The 15,329-nt window shown below is 37.4% G+C and overlaps 1 non-coding gene across 1 annotated transcript; it reads right to left on the minus strand.

Annotated features, from left to right (window-relative positions):
- Nucleotides 1-10,812: 10,812 nt before the first annotated feature.
- LOC122797416 lies at nt 10,813-10,973 on the minus strand. Its single transcript, XR_006364132.1, has one exon. It is a non-coding gene; the product is annotated as a U1 spliceosomal RNA (small nuclear RNA).
- Between the last annotated feature and the right edge of the window lie 4,356 nt (nt 10,974-15,329).

Below are 15,329 nucleotides of genomic sequence, written 5' to 3' on the forward strand. Positions count from 1 at the left end.
AAATATCTGATCTGGGCAGTACTGCAGTAGTTCAAAGTCCCAGAAACATTGATAGAATTAGTGCAGGCTATGTACAAGGACCCAATGACTCAAGTATGGACAGAGTTTTGCCTCACAGTGGGGTTCCCAATGAAAGTGGGTGTACACTTAGGGTTCAGCTCTGAGCCCATTGCTGTTCATACTGGTGATGGACTCCATTAGCAAACAGGTTGGAGGGGACAGATCAACAAAATTATTGCATGCAGATGGTGTGGCATTACAGGCATTCTCTGAGCAAGAATGTCACCAAAAAATAGGGGAATGGAATGCAAAACTGAAGGCACATGGGATGAAACTAAGCACAGATAAAACAGTGGTAATGGCAGCAAATTGACAAAACTAGAAGAAGTTGAGAATTGAGATAGAAGGGAATATATTGGAACAGGTAAACAGTTTCAACTATCTGGGAGGGGTGGTTTAGGAGAATGGAAGTCTGAATGAAGTGAAGCTGGAATGAGTCACAGCTTTAAGTTCTTGGTACTACAGAAATTAAAAGAAAGTTTAAGGGAAGGGGATTTGAGTAATGAGACTGAATTTGCTGAGTTAAACTGGATTGTCGACTTTAAAGCATATGTGCCACCTGGTTTGAATAGTGCTGTTGCTTTAAAGCCTCTCCTAAAGAAGAGAGGTTTAGTTCACTGATAAGTGTTAACACCCAACCATTTTAATTGATTTTAATTAACTGGAAGTTTTTTGTATTTAAAGGCCTGTTTTTTCATACTGTTTGTTAAGGTCTGAAGAAGCGCGCAATCATGAAAGCGCTTACCTGTTTTTATCTGTTTTTATCTGTTTTTTGGAATTAAAAGTGTTCTTACTCTCAGTATTGGGCATCTTTTTGTTTGCTGGACTTTGTTTTTGGATATCCTAGACTCCACTATGTTGTTTTGCTCCAATTATTGTTTTTTGTTCGCCAGTGGAATCATGGCTGAGAGTATTGATTTGGATTTGAGATGTGCATCTGGACTGAATAAGTCGCTGTATAAGGAGAAAACAGGGGATGTCAATACTAAAGATACTGTAGGGATAGCTGTTCATGCTAATCCCCTGATTGGTATGTCTTTTAGTGATGAGGATGTTACACCTAATAATGTTGACTATAATGAAGTACAAGCTTTTAAAAAGGCTTTGACAGTACTAGAGGATAAGCTGTTTAAGCATAAGCATCTGCTCTGGCATCACTTTCATTTTGAAGCAGCTATATTCCATAAGATAGTCCCTAGAGGGCTATGGGTACTAAAAATGCCATCATATGGTGATAGTTTGCCTGAATTTCTTAAAAGGTGGCAAACTCTTAACTTACAACTAAGTCTGGACTATATAGCACTACTTAATGACTATTTGCACCCTGAAGAGGATACCTTATCACAAGAAATCAATGATTTGACTTCCCATCTGATGAGCATGTTTGAGGTTTTTCAGTCCCTCAGAAATACTGTTTGTTATAGAAGGATTTTCCAGAACCTAGACCCATTTCGCCTGTCCTGTCTGCTTTAGAGGACGTGTGCCTTAACTGCCTGCAATTTTCCTGTTAGTCAGCCAGCTGTCCCTAAAAAGGCAGATAGGATGTATAAAGTTCCTCATTCTTTTCATTTTTTATAGCTTTAGTTGATTCTTTGGCTGCTAAACACTTAGTTAATTATCTTCCTACTGTTTCTAATATGGATGGGAAATTAGGGATGGGTATGAAAAAAACATGAACTTCTGCGACTATGAATTTCAAAATTTGAAATTGTCAGGCTCATATGTTAACGTTTATTCTGACATATTGTGAAAGTATGAGGGATATTTTATTTAAAGTTTCTACTTGTGAAGAAAACTCTAGCTTAAATAACTTAGTTTCTTCTATTGCACAGGCCACTACTCATTATTTGCAGTGCATTTATAACTCTGTTAATACTTCTTCCAGGGCTATGGCTACTGGTACTGTTTTAAGGACGTTTGCTTGGCATCATTCTCAGAACCTTTCAGATGATGTTACAAATGAGATTTTAAATTTTCCCTTGGATAGAGATTTAGTGTTTGGCCCTTCTGCTGCAGATGTGATCAAAAAGTGTGATGAAAAGGACAAGTTGATCCAGGGAATTTCTAAGATATTTCAGCCTTCCTTTTCCAAATTGTCCAAGAGATTTTCTTTCTCCTCATCCAGCTTCAGCAAAAAACAGAATAAACAGTCGCAACAAAATCTCAACAGAATTCAGGTAAACAGACATTTAAGAAGTGGCAAGGAGGTTCCAAAAACAACTCTCAAACCTTACAAAACCAAGGACAGTCCAACAGGTCTGAATATCTTATTCAAGAGACCTTTTGACCTCTTCCCTGCCCCCTTTTACTCTTCTGGAAAGTCTGAAGCTACATTTTTCTCTTTGACAACAAACATCTTCAGACAAATGGGCTCAGAAAATCATTCTTCATTGTTACAAATGGTAGTGAGAGGAAATTCCTCCTATTCAGGGGGTCATTCCAAATCCTACAGATCAGACTGTTTTGTTTGCACTGGTTCTTCATCACATGCTGTCCCAAGGAGTGATAGAACCAGATTCTCCTTTCCATGTGGGGAAGGGATTTTATTCAAAGATGTTCCTAGTACCAAAGAAAGAAAATGCTTGGAGACCAGCTCTGGATCTTTCTTTCTTAAAACATTTTGTTATAGTGCCCAAATTCAGAATGATGTCACTTCACAACCTGTTGCCTCTTCTCCCTCTTTCTAGGTTCCTGGCAACACTAGACTTAAAAGATGCTTATCATCATATGTCTATTAATCCATACTTCAGGCATAGATTCCTATTCATCCAGACTTCAGATGTTTCTTACGGCTTTGTGTGTCTGGATCACATTATCAGTCCTCTGCCTTACCCTTTGGACTATCCTCTGCACCTACAGTGCTCACAAAGTTTCTAGCTCCAGTTATAGCTCATTGCAGTCTACATGGTATCTACATTTTTTCAGTATTTAGATGACTTGCTTATCTTTGCAGAGTTTTTTTTTTTCAAAATGTCAGGAATCGCTATCTTAGGTGAGAGATCTCTTGCACAAGCTGGGATTCCAAGAGAATTCAAAAGTCTTTCTTGACTCCCGCACACATGATTGTGTTCCTGGGTTGTTAACTAGAAACTTCAGTTCAAAGACCCCCTTTTTCCACAGAAATAAATAGGTCCTATTTAGATCTATTTCTAATGTTTCCACTCAGATTTCAGTTACATCTAGGGAATATCTCAGGATTTTGAGTCTCATGGCATCTATGATTTTCATGATACTCCTGTAAAGACTCCACCTGAGAAAGATAAAATGGCATCTGAAATCTCCTTGATCCCAGCATCAACACCTGTTATCACTTCAGACACCAATACTTTAGTTTGTGAGAACAGAAATCAGTTGGTGGACACAACAGATATCCTTAAATCAAGGTCTCTTCCTCACTCTCCCAGCTCCAAAGCGGTTAATCACCATAGATGCTTCAGATTTTGCTTCAGGAACAGTTTCAAGAGAGATAAAAGTGTGGGGGTGTGGGATACCAAAGACAGGTGCAAGCACTTAAATACCGAGGAGAAGCTTGCCCTAATCAAGGCACCCAATTCTTTGAACCATCTTTTATTCCCGAGACTTTTTCAAGTGGTTATAGACAATACCACTATGATGTGGTACATCAACAAGCAAGGGAGGATCCAGGTTGTACCCCCTATGCAGACTAGCTATGGTAGCTTAGGATATAAATTCACAGAATAGTCTCACTCTACAGACATCCTAGAATCCATCAGAGCAAAATTGGGTGGCAGACAAATTGAGCAGGAACAAGGCAGACCCTCATTAATGGAAACTAGATATGGGATCTTCCAAGATTTGAGCGATCTGTGGAGAATTCCTCCAGTAGACATCTTTGCCTCCTCTCTGAACAATCAAATGGCAAAATTCTGTTCTAGGAATCCATGCAAGAAGGCCTGGAAGACAGATGTTTTTTCCTTACTTTGGACAGGAATGTTCATGTATACCTTTCTATCCTTTCCACAAAGATCTAGGATCTAGGGTGCTTCTGAAGATTCAGAAGGAATCCCTCAAGGTCATTGTGGTGAGTTCCTTCTGAACCAAACAACTGTAGTTCAATCTTCTTTGGAAATGGCCAGGGGAAATTACCACAAGCATCCTCACAGAATGGATCTACTCACACATGAAGAGGGGTGTTTGACACAGCCTGACATCAATCATCTTCAATTGACTCCTGGATGATAGGGTCTTAATTCCTTTTAGTCATCTGTTTTCTAAGGAAATGCAGTAGGTACTAATGAAGACAAGAAAGACTGCTACTGGAAAATTATATATTAGTAAATGGGAAAGGTTTTCCATTTGGTGCCAAAAACATACAACATACCCAGCACCCATTCAGGGCCATTTGTTCTCTAGTTTTACAATATTTGTGTGAGTTGCTATCCTATAGCCTTTCTTATTATGCTGTCAAGTTTCATTTATTGGCCATTTCACCATATCTGCCCATGGATCTTCCTCTTTCAAGGTGGTCATATGTGAAAATGTTCTTGAAAGGGGTTTAGCATAAGAGGCCTTCAAGTAAATTAGTGTTTCCTCCTTGGGATCTTAATTTTATGTTAGAGAAACTAACACTTGCTCCATTTGAACCAGCTAATCTGGCTAACTCTATGTTCTTAACATGGAAAACAGTTTCATTGCTCTGACTTCTACAAGAAGGGTATCTGAGTTGTAAGTTATTATGGTGAGTCATCAACCCCACCTTATTTAATGCAAGGACAGGGATTATTTAAGAAATTATCCTTCTTTTATGCCTAAATTGGTATCTGAGTTAACTTTAAGGCTGACTATCCAACTCTCAGTTCTTTTCTGAATCAGAAAATGAGAGAGAAAGGATACTCCATACCTTGGATGTCCACAGAGAAATCAGATGCTATCTTGACAGAATTGAATCTTTCATATCATTGGATTGGTTTGTTAATTTCCTGTGAAGGTAAGAACTAGTGCCAAAGCAGAATATTTCCAATGGTTGACTAAGGCTATTTTCTTTTGTTATACTCATCATGACAAATCTATTCCAGGCAAGTCAAGACCCGATCTTTAAGGGCCTTGGCTTATTCTATGGCTTTCTGGAAAGGGCTTGATTCTAGAAGTATTCGAGAAGCTGCTACTTGATTCTGTGTACATACTTTTAGAAAGTACTATAAGCTGGATTCCTTCTCAGAGTCTAGACCCTTCTTTACTAGCACCATTCTCCAGGGGATCCTGGACCCTTCTTCTTCCAACCCCCCAAATATAGTTAGCTATGGTAATCTACCTGTATAGCTAAGGCTACTGCAGCAGTGGCCAATATGAAGAACATAGTATAGCTGTGTAAGCTGAACTTACAATAAAATTAGATGTTTGAATGGTTACTGCTGCATTAACTACTCTCACCCTCCATTTCCCTTGTTTTGGTGTGTTTTTTATGCCAGAGTGTGGGCATTTATTTTTTTTTATTCTGAATCTTGTCCTTTCAGGGCTTAACCTCCATTTCTCTGCTGGCAGGAAAGCTCTGAAGGGCATTGCGCCCAAACTTTTCTTTTAGTCAGCTGAGCTCAAGCTGCTTGTCTGTTTAGGCATGTGGAAAGTGCCCTGAAACTTTGGAAGCTGGCCAGCTGTTATATCCTTGTCAGGATATAACCCACATAGTTAAGGCTACTGCAGTGATCATTAGGGGGGGGCGGCACTATTTAAGTGTCTTGATGGCACAGTTTTAATCAATTCTGATGAAGTTCATTATTGTGAAAGGCAAAATCATTTTACCTGTTTAAACTCATATTTGACTGAGTTTTTGTTGTGAAGATCTATTTTGTGCACCTTTGTTCATGGTTACTTGGTTGGTCTAGCATATTTATGGATGATATATGTACAGTTTATGTCGAATTCTTGGCCATCTATTGGTATGGAGAGAAGTTTGCTAGGACTAGTAGCATGCACAAGGAGGTTTTGTATTTTATGGCCTCAGGTAAAGTAAGAACACTGACTCTGATTATGAAGAAATGCTTTAATTGTGGTCTGTATCTTTCTTATGAGAGAATATACTTTAGAGTTTTGAGGATCTCATGGCAGAATTTTCTTGTTAGCAAAAACTGTGGCTGGAGTGGTGAAGTTTAGTTTGTGGAGATTTCCGTGTTATGGATTGGTTTATCAACCTGTATGGGGTTTTCAACAGTCTTTATAAAGAAATTTCAAAATGCGTTTTGGCACTTAATTCAATAAGATTTCTTTATGAAAAATTATCAGCCCTAAACAAAATATGGAATGCCCCCTTCCTGATTATCTTAATTTGTGGTATGCATAGTCATTGCCTTATAGCAGGATTTTGTGCTGAGTGCACCTAAGTGCAGCTCAGGTGAGATTCATAGTCATTAGTTGCATGTGCAAACATCTACCTTAGCATATTTAGGAAAAACTTATGAAAATGAGGCAGTAACGACATGTAAATCAGAAATGATTAAAAATTCTGCAAGTATGCTTTCCCACGTGTGATTCATAGTTGATTATTATGCACATCTGTGTTGTGTACAACCATTATAAAAGGCAAAATATTACCTTTTTTATGAACTTTGCAACCCATAAAGGTACTTGCTGCAGTTGCTAGCTTGTCTATTTTTTGGTATTAGCTGTTTTTCTCAGCTGTGCCTAAGCTGCAGGTACTCAGTGATGTCCAGCAATGCCTTCTGGCTGAGAAGGTGCAAATACAATGATTAAGTCATTTTAAGTTTGCTGACCAAGAAATTCTGCATAGATTTAGAGTGGAGAGTTATACAGTGTGGGCATTAGGTAGTTTGGTGAACCCACAGACCAGTTCTAGAAGATGTGCAGTCGTCCTGAACTTGTGGATACTAGGGTATATATTCCCCTCAGTCCATTTGCCATGGGAACATTCCAGGGGCAGTTTGGTGGTATTCTGGTTATTTCTCAGGCTTCTGACTTGAAGATACTTCAGAGGTTCCTCCGCATAATACTAGCACATGTGAATTAGTATATTCACCTGCAGTGTGTTGGCTCAGGACTGAAGACAGAAATACACATGCCTTCCATAGAATGGGAGGTTTTCCAGAAATGGTTGCACTGATAGAGTCACAGACAGATGAGCCTCATGGCTCTCATGTGAGCGACCTCTCCCACAACCTGCGACTTCTTCACAGGATTAGGATAGTGGCTGTGCCACTCTAGGCCCCAACTCATGGCAGCCTTGAAAGCCACCAATATGGTGACCTTCAGGACTCGATTGAGGCAGCAGTTGAGAAGGTGGTGGAGAGGTTCCTTAACTTATCAAAACCCTCTTCCAGTGGAAGCAAGGCTCACTGATCTGGTCAGCTCCAATCATTGAGCAACCAGAGGCTTTCACCTCCACACCATCATGATCACCCTATCAAGGTCCATTGAGGGTAACTGAGATCCACTGGACTCAGGTGTAATCTCTTCTTCAGACCTCTTCTTCCTCCACCAATTGTTTCTGTCAGCCATGTGTATGTCTTGAATGCTCCACTAATGTCAGACCACCATAGCGTTCCTGTCTATTTTGTCTGTCTTTTATGCTGTGTTGCTTTCTTAACTCTTCCCTAAGCCTCTCTCTCTGTCTCCTCTGTACACACTTTCCTTACTTGTCTACAACTTTACTCTTATCTCATTAACACCTCTGCAGTGTGGAATGTCACACCATTAGCAGCCTATATACATTTTGCATTCCAGAGCATTTTCTAAAAAAAAAAAATAAACTTTAAAATTGTAATATAGACAAATATAAACATTTTGTAACCAATAAACGTTATTAAAACTGTACAAATAGCAATTTTATCAGTAAAAAGTATTCTATACAGGGCTAATAATGAGTGCATTCATAGTCTTTCCATAAGTTCTATAACACATTATAATGCACACAAGCCAGAAATTATATTTTTTCTAAATGCTGACAAACAGTTTGCCATATCATGGAAACGGGTCTATATTATATGCACGAAGGTTTATAACTTTGACTCTCATATGATCGACACCATATGAGCAAAGTTTTAAAAGTTTGAAGAAATAATAAAAATTAAAAAAAAAAAAAAAAAAAAAAAAAAAAAAACAACTTACCTGAATGCTCTGAGCAGGGGGGCAATTCCTCCTGCACCCCCCAAACCCCCCACTACTTAAATATACCAACTTCGAGATTGCACTACATTGAATTAAGGGAAAATATTCCCCTACGGTGATCTCCGTTTAAACTTGTGAGCTTTCAAATGTCCGCTCATATGGTGTCGACCATATAAGGCTCGAACTTTTGAATGTTCGAGATTTCTAATGGAACCCCATGGAAACTGCACAACACAGACTTATATTTTTAGAACATTGTCATTACCCAGGCATAAGTTTTCACATGACAGCAAGGAATTGTTCTAGGAGTGCATGTTTATTCAGATATTTACAAAAAATATGAAAATATATGATTAATTGTATAATTAGCAATATAAATCCACCCATCCACAACCCCTTTTCTCACTTTTAAACATGGGGTCAGGGTGTCACTTTTAACAGTAACAATCATCTAGAGGTAAGGTTCACATGACTGGGTGGCTGGCACTTCCACAGCTGCTCTTTCATACCACATGCTTGCATGCACACTCATACCGATGGGCAATTTAGAGTGTCCAGTCCACCTACTGCATGTCATTGGAATGTGGGAGGAAACCAGAGCACCCAAAGAAAACCTACATAAACACAGGGAAGACATACTGACTCTGCAGAGAAATCACCTCAGCTGAGAATCAAATCAGAGAAAATCTTGCTGTGAGGTGACAGGTAACAATGCTATCCACTGTGCCACGCAATGAGAAATGTAAATAACACTGAATATCTTTCAAGATCTGTAAGTTACAGAGTAAATATCAATGACATTTTTTCAACAACATCTAATATTTTACCTGATATCATGCAGCAGTCTGTAATTAACTACTGTCAGGGCGGCACAGTGGTGCAGCGGTTAATGTTGTCACCTCGCAGCAAGAGGTTCTCCGGTTCGATTCTTGGCTGGGGTGCCTTCTGTGTGGAGTTTGCATGTTCTCCCTGTGTTCGTGTGGGTTTCCTCCCGCATTCCAAAGACATACATCTGGAGCATTTCTCCCCGGGCCTCCGCTGAAAACAGGCTCTGTGGAACCTAATCAGACATTCCCAGTCAACAAATGTTAAATAAATAAATAAAAGTAACTTGCTTTATGAAGTACATATTGAAATATTGTTTATTTTCTTAATTACTAACAGTTAGCAATATATCTGGTATAGTGTGATATAAATGGACCTTGGCCACAAATTTTCCTTTTTCCTACAATGCCATATCATATCATATCATATTCTTTACTAACATGTAGGGCTTTCAGTTGTGAAAATATGATCATAAATTTGAAAACATGAATAACAAATGACAAGCAGTGATTAAGTTCTCTCCTGCAGGATATCCTAGCTTAACAGTATTGATGTAATTTTTTTTAATAATGCCTTGCCCTTTTTTAACGCTGCCTATTATTAGCTGGTAAGTCATTTAGTTAAAGAAACCAGACCCTAGAAATATTTGGATGCCATAAGGAGTTATGGCTGTGAACTGGAAATATACATAAGTGACCCGAAAGGCTTGAATGAGTTAACAAAAAATATAATTATAGATTTGTGTGCATTTTAGTATATTATAATAATAAGGAAAGACTGACTACTGTCACTGTGATGAATATTTCTTACTGATAACATTACTGTTTGTACAGCTTAATAACTTTTACTGTTCACAAAACATTCACAGCTGTTTGTTGCATACAATTACTCTGGAATGACGGAAGGTGTGTTTGCTGCTAAGAGGTATGACATTCCACACCACAGAGGTGATACCGAGTTAATGGCTCATGTCCAAAATGCTTTTCATAAGCAAATAAATACATTTGTGCATTGCCAGCACTGTAGTGCTGTCCTGCCTTGTCTTGTATAACCTGCAGAATAAAAATAAAGGAAGTGGTGCAAGTGACTGGTCAGAAGAAAAAGACTTAAGCAGATTGCTTGTTCGATGAAGAAATGTGTATCTGTCCTACTCAGCTTGGAGCGGCTTTCCATATAAGGGCAACAGGACATGCATTTTGTAGCCTGGAGCACAGGTTGGAAGAATTTAATCAATTTTTTTTGTGAAATGTTGCTGATGGATCATCTAGATAAACACATGCACGATCATGCTGTGGTGCAATGGATATGGCAGGGCAACAAGATAATTGAATAACAACGGTGGCTTAAATTTATTTAATAGCATTTTTCCCTAAAGAAGCATATTTTTAAGCATTACTTTAAACATTCAAAAGTGATCCTGCTTTTGTATGTTTAAAGAAAGATAAATATTTTAATTTTCTATGTTTTCCAAATAGCACTAAGAGGTGCTAGAGGCACTTCATGGAGAAAAAGGAAAATGTGCTTGGCACCATGGTTGCCATACAGTGCCCTGCAAGAGTAGTGCTACAAGTATAAATGAGTTAGCATACACATATTATAATGGTACATATTTTACCTGTATTGCTATCGGGTACTGTTGTCATAAGAAAGCACTGTGTGACTTAACAGTGAAATATGCTGTGCAATTCAAAACAATGTCAGACATGGGGTAGCATTATATGCTGAACAATTTATCTTTGATTCCAAAACCAAGGACTCTATCAGTCCTCATTTGGTATATGTAATGGGTACTGGCAGAGCTCCACCAGTGACTCCAAAAGAACAATCAGCTTTGCAATGCAAAATCTCTTCAAAGCTTTACATTATTGAATAATGAAAAAGTATGCAGTTGAGTTTCCCACATTTGGGAAAATCACAGGGGTGAACCCAACCAAAGTGCAATGGAATTGCTCGCCCTGGGAAAACATCTTCTTTTTTTCATGGCATCTCCTCCCCTGCCAGGTAGGTATGGCTGCTAATAATGATTCTCTTTCTGAATATACTGTTCTTTGTATCACTTTGTATTGAGATTCTTGTTTCTATTTTACTAACTTACCTTTAATTTCTCTATAAACTGACTGAAAGTAAGGGGGCTGTAGTTCAGTGGTAGAACATATCCTTTGCATGTTTGAGGTCCTATTTTCAATTCCCTGCATCTATATAGCAATTTGCTTTCTCAACAAGGCTACTGATGCCAGCTTTGACAGTGATACTAAAAGTAATTCATACAGCAGATACCTAAAGAGCATATGTGCTGATTTCTAAGAATTAATTAAATATCTGCCTTTTTTGTAGGTTGGGAGTTTGTATAATGGTTAAATTGTTAACTTTACTCATAGAGTACAGTTTAATTCTCACTTTTGATGGAAATTGCCTAAGCTTAAAATGGACCACAAGAGCAACTAGCCCAGTACTCACCTATGCAAATGTCATTGTTATATATGTTGAACATATTCTTAACCAGTATTTTCCCATTATGTCTAATTTGTGATAATTATTTAAACTGCATATGTTTTGTATTTTTTTTAAAGATTGTAAAATTATTGTTCTTAAAAAACTTTTGTAAAACTTTGCAGCTTTTCTCCCTGGGCCATCAATGAAAATGGGCACCTACCCAGTCAGAATATCTTACTAATCAAATGTCAATAAAAATAAATAAATAAATAAGTGAAGCACACCAATGTAAAACCTTGAAGCAACAAGGTAGCCCATAGAAGTCTATGTACAGTTTCAGTAAAGCAATAGTGCCACCTTTAAGAAGGACTTGGTATAGTAGGCTATTCCAAGTTTCATATAAAGCAGGAGCTGTTATCCCACTTTGTTTGAGGCAGGTTCTAGGCAAGATTAAGCACTGCATTCATGCACAGTAAAGTTGAGTAAATTATCCCCACTTTTCAGAGAACAAAGCTCTTACAGGTACATTTGTTAAAATAGATGACATATCCTGTTGGGTTTGTAGTTCTTTATACCTGTCCCTACTGGAGGACATTGAGAATGTAGACATGAAAGTTATGCTACCTGTAATGCATGCATTCTCCCATCCATCATATAAGTGACACCATTATCAGCATGGCCTCTTAGCCATGAAGCTTCACCTGTATGGCAATTCAATATGTGTGTGGGTTACCCTATAGTTGGTAGTGTAGCACAAAATAGCTTTTGGTCTTAGTAGGTTTGGTAAGGCCTTGGCAGGGAGTCATAGAGCCATAGCATGGATAAGACAAAGAAGGTCGCCAGCAAGGATGCAGGCAGGTTGAGATTGTGATTGGAACTTTAGAAGAAGTGCTGATCTGTCCCTGCAAGGAGATTATGTATTTATTTAAGCAGCCACAGCTGTGATCATGGCTGCTGAAATTATATTCTTTGAATAGTACTGTTACTCTAAGCCTGGACAAGTTGCACATTATAGCATCTACAGCTGCAGTCTTTTGCTTGGAATGTTGCTAACAAAATTGGAAATACTTTAAGAAGAGTATGATCAAAGTTGCTTAAATGTTATTCAGTTAGTAATGCTTTCTGTTTCTGGACAGATAAGTTCCCTTTGGGGAAAAAACTTCCTTTTTATTAATTTTATTAATGTTTCATTATTTTCCTCTTTGGGAAAGTTTATTTAAAGCTAGGGGTGCTGTGTTTCATTGGACAGTCTGAGGACTGTAACATAATTTTAAATAGAGCACTTGTTATTTCTGTCAGTTTAAAAGTAGTGTAAAGTAACTGAAAAAAAAAATTGTGTGGGAATAGTGTTAATTTTTCTTTTCTGGGACTGGCATCATGTTTCAAAGTGAGTTTTTCTGTGTTTTTACTGTAAAAAAAACTAACTTTTGTGGACTGGTTAGTATTTACCGGCAACTGCTGCTTTTCTTCCAGAGAAAGAGGCATCATTTTCTACTTGAACGTGGCACTTAATGCAGGTTCCATAGTCAGTCCTTCTTTCAGCCACAAAAAGAAAAAGTTAAGCAAACAATCTTTGCCACCACAGCAGGCTAGCAATTTGCCTTAGCTCCAGATGAGTGATCCTGCTGGTGCCATTTGTTGCACCTCAAACCACTCAGATTTTACCCTGGATAATTTTGGTGTAACACCTACAGCCACTATAGACCAGGGATTAACCACATCCTCTGCAGCTGTTGGAGATCCCTCAGTGGGTAATGGAGAGCTATTCTTGTCAGTCCTGGGAGAGTGAACAGGGAAGGTTTCTCAGAATGCTGTGCCCATCGCTGAGGAAGCAGATGCTGCCATTAGTAACATGGTTGGCATGATTTTTCCTATAAAAAAAAACACAAAACCAAACGTATCAACTACTCCTCAAATTCTTTGGAAAGGAGTAGTTTACATGGTCGGGCTCAGGGTTTAATTCTGACAGTTGATTTTTCTTGTAAAGTAGTTTCTGGGGAAAGGAATAAGCATTCCTCTTTTCCTGAAGAGATTCAAGATTTTGAATCTGAACAGGAAAGCTCATGGTTGGCATGATTTTTCCTGTCAAGAAGAAATACAAAACCAAACATGTATCAACTACTCCTCAAATTCTTTGGACAGGAGTAGTTTACATGGTCTGGCTCAGGGTTTAATTCAGACAGTTGATTTTTCTTGTAAAGTAGTTTCTGGGGAAATGAATAAGCATTCCTATTTTCCTGAAGAGATTCAAGATTTTGAATCTGAACAGGAAAGCTCAGTTTGGTGATTCTCCCTGTGGGGTGTTCTCTTACTCTGAGGCAATTGCTAGAATATGTCAGTGTTTTCAGTAAATGAACACCAAGGTTTCATAGCTCCACAGAAAGTACTATGAGCTGTTACAGATGCATATTCCAGAACCTACACTCATTCCTCCTGTTCTGTCTGCTTAAAGGATGTGTGTGTTACTGCCTGCAATTTTCCTGGTAGTCAACCAGCTGGCCCTAAAAACTTCAATTAAAACAGTTGTATAAAGTTCCTCAGTTTTTTAAATTTACATGTACCATTCCCAAACCTGACCCATGCAGCTATAATTTTTGTTTAGTTGACCACACTGCTGCTAAGCACTTAGTTAATTTCAATCCTTTTCTTTCTGAAAGGTATGAAAATTACTGATAGGTATTGAAACAAATGTATGCTTCTGCAACTTACATTTTCAGAATTTTGAATTGGCACACTAACATGTTAAAGTTTATTCTGACAAATTGTGAAAATATGAGGAATGTTTTAACTGCAGTTTTTTCTTGTGAGTAAAAATCTGCTTTAATAACTTAGTTTCTTCTTGAAAATTTTGATATGACTGCAAAATATTGGAATTAACTTGAAACAACTAGAAGAAACTGGAATATGGCTATGTTTCTAGACTTAAGTAAAGAGAATAATATATTTTTGTACATTTAAATGATGCCTGATCTAACAATTCCTTCTGAGATTCCTGAACACACATATGCATCTCTTTCTGTAGTTACTTCTGTAAATCCTTTACACATCTATTAATATAGTCCATGAAGGATATTATAGCAATCACTAGAATGAATATAAAATAATTTTTGTCTGCTAAATAAAGTTGCAATTTAATTTTTTTACCGCTAGGTGTCAATTGAGCAATTATGGTCTGTTTGGATTGAAGTCCCTTAGCTTTATGACTTGATTCTAACTGGACAATTCTTCAAAGTGTTATAACTGGTAGACTCTCATTTTACACATATATGTATCTTGAAGTTTAACTACCATATACTGCATTAACTTGTGTCTATCATAGTTCAACTAGATTTGTTACTAATAATCCTGTTTATTTACCTTTCTAATTTCTATGTGCTGTAATAGATGTCTGCCTTTTAAATTTGTGTCTTAAATATCCTGTAAATATTTATGTGCTGTAATAGTAAAAGTACTTTTACTAAAACCTATGTTTTTTGTATTTCAGGTGTAATTATTATTATATAAAGTGCACTGTATTCCTTAAATTAATTAACACATTAAGCCTGATTTGTTTTGCCTTGAGTATATTAAATAACTATTACTACTTATTCTTTATGTAACTTATCTTAATAAGCTTGTTACCAATAATTTTGTTAGTTTACCCTTAAAACTAATGACTGAATAATGTGAAGTAATGTTGTTAGAAATGTAGAACTGAGTATGAATCTTATATCCTGAAATCTGACTGAAATGTACTATACTGAACTCATAAATGAATATGAATGTCATATTGTGAAACTTGACTGAAATTTACACAGTGCTGTTAGAAATGTATAATTGAGTATTAATGCTATATTCTGAAATCTGACTGAAATGTACTATACTGAATGGATAACTGAATATGAATGTCATATTCTGAACCTTGACTGAATTTACATTAAAGTGATACATAC

Source organism: Protopterus annectens, chromosome 3.part0 (assembly GCF_019279795.1).
Source record: "Protopterus annectens isolate FY-2018-M chromosome 3.part0, PAN1.0, whole genome shotgun sequence".
NCBI lineage: Eukaryota > Metazoa > Chordata > Ceratodontiformes > Protopteridae > Protopterus > Protopterus annectens.